Source organism: Mercenaria mercenaria, chromosome 1 (assembly GCF_021730395.1).
Source record: "Mercenaria mercenaria strain notata chromosome 1, MADL_Memer_1, whole genome shotgun sequence".
Taxonomy (NCBI): domain Eukaryota; kingdom Metazoa; phylum Mollusca; class Bivalvia; order Venerida; family Veneridae; genus Mercenaria; species Mercenaria mercenaria.
Window position 1 is genome coordinate 77,304,067 of NC_069361.1, and position 8,737 is coordinate 77,312,803.

Genomic DNA, 8,737 nt, shown 5'->3' on the forward strand with positions numbered 1-8,737 from the left:
CACTGTCACTAAAATTTAGCTTAGATGAATCAGACTGGGGACAAGCGGTTGCTCTAAATCGTATGGTATGGCTATGCCTGGAGTAAACAGGGTTAAAATGTTCTCCCAAATATTCCGGTGCCATACCTGATTTAACTTTAAAGACATGACGCAATATAATTTGGTCAGCCCTTTTTTCGGCGAACGCCGTCTAAATTCGTTTTCGTTTCCTAGGTCACGTGACTTCAGTTTGCAAATCAAACTACTTGATAACGCATTATAGATAATTTATCAGAATGGAAGATTTATGTAACACTCTGCCTGATTGGACGAGAGTGTCAATTTCTTTCACTCTGTTGATTGTGCTACGCTGAGTGAAATGTAGACAAAGCGTTTATCCTAAACGACACTGTTCACAGTTTTAAAGCTAACTTTGGCTCAGTATATTTAGCAAGAATATTGATATATCTCAAAATGATAAGTAAGTTTAATAAATATGATAAAAACCTGTTCAAATACCAACATATGTCAAATTAAAGAAAGAGCTGAATAAGGTCTGCGTATCACATGAATAAGGGTGTGATAAGAGTCTTTTATGTAGAGAAGTGCTTTTTAAAAGATTTTCCTTGTTACAATTGTCGTCTGTATATGAAAAGGTTTCTTGCTTTTGTGACTTATTCAGGTTGCATATTAAAATGAATACTTGTTTGCTTTGTATATTTGTTATAAATTATTTAACTGATTTATTATATATGAATATTTTTCTTTAGTGTGGTATGCAAATATTAAACTCAGTTGAAATCTGTTTTATTATATATATGCTATATAATGACTGAATCTCATTACACTGAAATGAAGGTACGCTGCATACAGTTTATCTATGTGATATGACTACGATCAAACTTTCCTTATGAAACAAAAATATTGAAATAATTACAATTGCATGTTTTGCTTGACCTTCACTTTTTATAGGTGTGACGTCATTGTCCAAAGATTCATGAATAGCGAATATGCATTTGTTAAAGCGGGATCAGTTGGCCTATTTTAGAAATAGATAAAAATAATAAATAAGAAAATCCTTTAATTTATTTTTTTCTCATGTATTCTAATCAAACTTGATTTGTAGCATCTTTATTAGGCCCACAGCCAACTTTGTTCAGCTGAGACATTTGACCCCTTTTAGGGGCTGCTAGAGCTAAAACTAGAAATGCCTTTATACAGCGTCTCATGAACAGCTTGGTGGATCTTGGTCATACTTGGTCTGGAGCATCATTATAAGGTCCTCTTCCAAATTTATTTATATAGGAACTTGGACCCTATTAGGGACCACTATAGCTAAAAGTAGATATGCCTTTCTTCGCATTAACCACTAAAATGTAATGGATTTTTATCAAACTCGATGTGTAACAATATCGTAAGGTCTCCTGCTATTTTGTTACAAATGGGGATAGGGACCAATATAGCTAAAAATATAAACACGTTTAATGACCTCGCTTCATGAATCTTCATCAAACTACTGCTGTAATTATTCGTCTAAGGATAAACGAAACAAAATTGCAACCCTACGAAACCTTTGAGAAAAATTAAAAGAGAACCATTTAAATTGTTTAAGTGCGGTGTTTAGTTTTGCAGTTTGAAAAATGTTAGATGAAAGATGAATGTTAGATGAACAATTCATAAACTTCTTTCCTTATTACAATTCGCCGACCATCATTTTTAAAGATATTTCTTGTTTCAACTGGCAACCATCTTAAATATTTGAACTGGTCTAGACCTATGTGAGCCATTGGATCCATATTCAAAACAAATCTTATCAGTTTGTTTTGGGTTGTCTGAAGTCTATTTTGCAGATATTGTGTCAGTCCCTGATTCCAGAAGGAACAGGCATAGTCAAAGTGACACTGAATAAGGGAACTAACCAATAACTTTCTGGTATGCTGTGTTAAAAATTCACGTTTTCTATATAAAAACTTTAACCTAGCATTGGCTTTACTAATTACTAGGCATAGATTCACCAGTTAAGCTTTGTTCCAAAGTGGCACCAAGTTACTTGACAGATTGAACAGCATCTCTGACCTTACCATAGCAAGTTATATTCATATTGGGTTGAGTCTTAAGTTTGGGTTTAGATCCAAATAAAATGGTCTCTGTTTTGCCTAAATGCAAAGATAACTTGTTACCTATAAGCCACTCGCTGACTGTTTCCAGTTCTCTGGTAAGCACAGACTCAATTTGACTTTTGCTTTTACCTGTTACCAATATGCCAGAGTCATCAGCATATAAAAGTAGTTTATGTTTTACCACTGCCGACATGTCATTCACATAGATTAAAAATAAAAGAGGTCCAAGTATGGACCCCTGTGGAACACCACATGTAATACTAGAAAAGGAAGATAAAATACCTGATACATCAACAGTTGATGTCTGTCACACAGATAAGACCTAAACGATCTAATGGCATCATCACTTAACGCAAGGGATTCTAATTTCATTAATGAAATACCATGGTCAACAGTGTCAAAAGCCTTTTGCAGATCAAGAAGTTCCATTCCTACCATATGACCCTTATCCATCTGGAAACCTATAAAGTCGGATAAATGTATGAGACATGTATCAGTCGAAAACCCTTGCCTGAAGCTAGACTGAAAACTATAAAGCAATTTTTTTATCATTAAGATAAGCTTCAAAGTGATCATATATTACTTTTTTCATTTTTTTTTTTGAAATGATACTTAGAATAGACACTTGTTTATTAAAATATGTAGGTTTTTTCTTAACTAATATTACATAAAAATAACAATTTATTCAAGTATTTAAAAAATTGATTTTTTAAATAAAGAAAAACATGAAAAATATTTCAAATACAATGTATTTATATAAAATTTATATAAAGGGAGGTAATAGAAGTGTTTATTTGCTCCGGTATTTAAGTACTATTATTTATAAAAGAATGAGAGACATCTATATGTTATTTTCTTTTACTAGTATGTTTCATATAAACCAACTACATGGTTAATGAACCGCCTCGGTAGCCTAGTGGTAGAGCGTCCACTTCGAGTGCGGGAGGTCGTACATGGGTTCGATCCCCGGCCGCGTCATACCAAAGACGTAAAAAATGGTACTAGCAGCTTCCTCGATTGGCGCTCAGCATTAAGAGGGTAGTGCTAGGACTGGTCAGCCCGGTGTCAGTATAATGTGACTGGGCGGGGTATCATGTCACGTGTCTACGGCGTGATATTCCAGTGAGGCAGCACTATAAAGTTGGGCATTGTGCTCACTGCTACAAGTAGACACCGTCGTTTATATGACTGAAAAATTGTTGAAAAAGACGTTAAACCCGAACACACACACCCACGCACGCACGCACGCACGCACGCACGCGCACACATGGTAGATAGGAAGTCATAGCGTATTAAAATAGCATGCCACTGGAAAAAAGATGATACATAGAGTAAAATTAGCGGAGGTGCTATATGTTGGGGTTAGCAACTGTTCAGCTAATTTTCGGACAACCAAAATCAGAACAAACAAAGATACGTTATTCCGTTCACTGACATTTACTTTATCTACTGTTATTTCTGACAAAAAATTTTTTGGGGTCAAAGGTTGTAGGGGAGAGTGGATCATTTGAACCGTATGCTGCCCCCTTCCACACTCGGGGGAGAGGGGTTGGGGCATCCCTCTGCTCCTACGCCTGTGGTTAGTTGGCACTTGATCAATTATATGATTATGCTTGAAACAAATAACCTGGCACTTATTAATATTCGCCAATATTTTCGGGCGTTTTCCGGTTATTTTATGCGATATTCTCTATTCTGAAAGATCATTTTTTCTTTATAGGATGAATGAACTAACACTTGTCCGGTCCAGAAGAATTTAGTCGACATTTTGTACTTTCATACTTTATTCTGACTTAAAAAGTACCTTTTTACATTCTTTGATCGTTCAACAGTGCATATATATATATAATATATATATTGGTAATCTACTGAGACAGTAGGAGAGTTCCAGCTTACAGACGAAGTCACAGTGGCTGTTTCCCCTCATTATTTTGAGAGTCTCTTAACTAAGATCCTCAAACTTGGTAGCCGCATTGTTCGTAGGCAGTGCATGATTCCTATTAAACTTAGTCAGTGGATCAAAGGTTAAGGTCACAGGGACTGTTATTACAAAACCCTTCCCTCTCAATATCTCCTAAGATCCTCTTACTTGTCGAGCACGTTGCCAATGGTCAATTAGATAGCCCCTTTATGTCAGTGGGTCAAGGTAACAGTGATTGATAGTTCAAAAATCGTTTCCTCTCGATATTTTGAGAATGATTTGACCTGCGACCCTCAAACTTCACATGTTAATTGCAAGTTGGCAGTAAATAAATCTTTACAATATTAAGGTCAGTTGGCCAAAGATCAAGGTCACAGAGACTGTTAATACAAAACATTTTCTGCGCAGTATTGTGAGAATGACTTGACTTACGACCTTCAAACTTGGCAAGCACATTGGTTTTAACAATGTTTTATTAATCACAATTCATTGACAACATGTACATATATCAAAAAGGCATACGGGATTGAGTAGGAAGCTAAACGCTTATTTGAAACTCTCTCCTTAAGCACACTGCTCATTGGCAGTTGAATTTGAGGTCAGTAGGTCAAAAGGAATGTAAGTGAAAAGCTTGGAATAATTTTAATATGGACCCCTCATGACTAAAATTTCTTTGTCAAAGTTCATGGTCACTGTCATGCGAAGTGATCGGAATGACGTATTGTATGATCTTCGTCTGCTTGCAATTAAGTCTCCGCTCAATAGCTTCGGAATGCTTTGACCTTTATAGGCACTTACTTTTGGACGTGTTATGCTCAGTAGTGCTCTTGTTTTAATATGTGAGTAACACTTTTATTTTGAAGCATAACTGCAGAAGGTTTGAGGGGTTTTATAAGAACTTCACCCAGAAGTAAAGAGTACAAAAACCATAACTGTACTTCGCTTATATTTTAATTATCTCCCTTTCAAAGATATATTACACTTGTCCGGAGCATTACTCCAAAACTGTCTTTTAAATCTTCATAACAGAGGCTTTTGAGAAGAAGTGCGTTGTACAAGAACGAAAACAATTTGATAGGTACTTTTTAATTATCTGCCACCTAAGTGTGAGCTATTGTGATACCCCTGTGTTAGTTGTCCGTCTTGGTCGTCGATAACATATTTACTATTAACATTCTAAATGTCGTAATTTTTGACGAATTAAAATGTTTGATCTAGACATTGATTAATACTGGCCCATCTTGAATAAGTAAGTAGGTCATATAGTCAAATCGTAGAGAAATGTTATGAACTCTAGAGCAACTCCTTCTCATCAACCGCTTGATGGTTCTTCATCAAATTTGGACTGTAGCAATATTGCAAGGTCTTCTCTTCATTTTGTTCAAATGTGGACACATTGTCCTTTTTTGGGGCCACTTTAGCTAAAAGTTAAAAAAAACTTTGTCAGACTTCTTCTCATTCTTCTCATGAATTGCTTGATGGATCTTCATCAAAGCTGATCTGCAGCATCATTATAAGGTACACACCCTGTTTTGTTCAAATAGAGGCACTCGTTCCCTTTTAGGATCGATAGAGCTAAACAAATGAAAATAAACTCGTAACAACTTCTTCTTATGAACCACATAAAACTTGATCTGTACCGTCACTACAAGGTCTCTGTTCATTTTGTCCTTTTGGAACCGGAGGATCTTAAGCAGAGGATCTTTTAATAACATCTTCTCTTGAAGTTTTAGATGGATCTTCATCAAACATGATATGTCACATTTTAATAAAGTCATCTGTTAATTATTTTAACTGGAGGCACTTGGCCCCTTAAAGGGGCTACTAGAACTGAAAACAGAAACAATTTTAAAATGTTTTTCCCTTGTCAGATCTTCATTAAACTTGTTCCGTAGCATCATTGTAAAGTCGTCTCTCAGATTTGTTCAAAGTGAACTCTTGCTCTGTTTAATGTTTGTATGTCGGTGTGTCATACATATATTCAGGGTCAAATTTTCAGGATTAGATGACCGACTTAGGGCTTGTTTTAATTATCTCTATTAGATATTATTGTCTGATGCATAATTTTGTAACATTTCGTCATTTTTCAATATTTTATATACCAAGTATATAGATGGGTGGCAGTTCTAAGAATAGAAGGTGAGAAAACAGACGATGATGAAACAAGGGACCTGCACGGGCTAGTTGAAAGTTTTTAGCATCATATTCTTGATAATGTAGTACGAACGCATGGAAGAGTCCAGCAAAATGTTGTAAGTAAGCCTTTTGATTGGCTAGCGAAAGGGTCGTCAGAACGAGGCTATCAATAGCTCTTCTTCAGATCGTAAGCGTAGCATAATAGGAGACTTTGGTCAGATTGGCCCACTCGCCAACATATCAAAACAACGAACTTACGCGGCGATACGACAAATGTGTGTGTATGTGTGTGTGTTTTTTCCATATTGTCGCGCTAGTTTGTCGTGCTGGAAGGAAACGCAGAAATCAGTCACCACAGTAAATGTGCATTAGTACGATTTGTTTGTAAGTAACGCCAACAATTTAGGTAAGAGGAAGGTCCCAGGTGCCCCTCCGCACACTATACCAGACATATACAGGCATCTAGATAGAATCTTCGACATTTTCTAAGCCAGCTTGATAATTTCCTCGGATTCTACATCACAAATTCTGCGGTCATGGACGTGTGTTTCGACGTCACAGGTCATGCATTGTAATACAAAACGAGTGTTTTGCGACATGAATGCGAGGTGTAATTAAGGTTTAGGAGTATATCACCAAAACACAGAAATCTTTGATAAACGGACAACATCGTTACCAATATTTTACCTGACCATTACATGTTCTGCCGTACTGTCCCGTACTTAAAATATTCTGAAAAAAATGTCCCCCTTTGAAAATGAATGCCATTTGTAAAGAAATAAAAGTAAACAATTGCTGAAAACTGTGTTCCACCTAGTTATGGTTATGTGAAATTTCAAAACTCGCACGCTATTGCAAATGCATCAAAACAAACATGTGCAACAGTTCTTTGAAAATGGTGAGTTTTTAAAGGCGGTTGATTGTCCGGAAGTGGGGCCCCTTTAGGCAGTCCTTTTCCGGAATTCAATGTTTATATCAGTATACTGACACTTGTTTTGTAGTTTTTGTAATGATAGCCTTTATATTACTCTACAAAAACAAGTGTCAGTTTACTGATATAAACATTGACTTCCGGAAAAGGACTGCCTAAAGGGGCCACACATACGGACAGTCAATGCCTTTGATACTACACTGAACGGTTTTGTGCCCTGGCCAAAGGTTTCAAAAAAAAGGTATACCAGAGCTATTAACCTATGTTATTCAGCGATTTAGAACCCTATCGCCACTCCTGTGTTCTAATTATTTCACTGAAATCGACATTACTGCTGGAATATTCTGTGTTTCGCAAAAAACAACAACAACCCCCCCCCCCCCCCCCCACCAAAAAAAACAACAAAACACAAAACAATGTCACTGTGCTAAATAAAGAAAGCTAGCATTTATGTTCAGAAAAAACAAACCAACAAACAAACAATTAATTGATAACCATTCAAGTAAATTTGTAATTTCTCCAAGGTAACAATCTTTTAATCTATCAAACTCTTGTCCTACGCTAAGAGTCTTTCAACTAACGTTTTCTTGCACACCGGTCTGGCTTTTTCGGTGATTTTACCGATGCCGGCAAAACCCATCTGGCACTCCCATGTCAGATAACTCTCTTGCCGTTAATGTCAAATTACGGTTCATGCACTGATTATGTATAATTTATATAAATTACGAAAAATTAAATACCTTGATGGTTTCCCTCCGTTCCTTATATATTTTTTTCTCGATTCAAAATGCGTTATTTACGGTAAAAACATAACGGTACGCTACTGTAAGTGGAACTTTGTTATTGTGCGTCACTACAAAAATAATTCAGAAATAATATATCTCATTTAGTAATTTGTCGCTGAATAAATCATTGCTTTGAGTCAGATGCGAAGGATGCGCCCTCGTGATATAATAATATATACGCATCTCAACGATAAACAATGATTTTATTCACGAGCAAATCACTAAATAATATATATGATATATATTATTTAGATTCTAACACGTTACCAAGGATTTTAAAGTGCATCCTTGACGGCATCCATTAAATATTTGCCCGTTTTCAATTTGTTTCTTTTCCAGTGCGCCGCTATGCCGTTTGACGCTACATGACGTAATAATTGTGACGTCTGAAAAATGAATTGTTTAAGAAATAATATATCTCATTTAGTGATTTGTCGCTGAATAAATCATTGTTTGGAGTTCAGATTCGAAGGAATTATATCACGAGGGCACAGCCCGAATGATATAATAACACGCATCTGAACGAAAAACAGTGATTTTATTCAAGAGCAAATCACTAAATGTATTATTTCAATTCTAACACGTTACCAAGAACTTTAAAGTACATCCTTGACGGCATTCATTAAATATTTGCCCGTTTTCATCTGGTTTCTTTTCCAGCGCGCCGCTTATAATAATTCACTGTTTTCAGCCTTCTTTATTTAATAGAAAAATTAATTGCATGGTGTTAGAATTTATAGCAAAACCGTGTTTGAACATTTATTTATTTATTCACGATGGGCGGTTATACGTCGGACATAATAATTTCACGAGGGCGCAGCCCAAGTGGAATTGTTTAGAACAACGTTTTTCTGCTCGAGTGTAT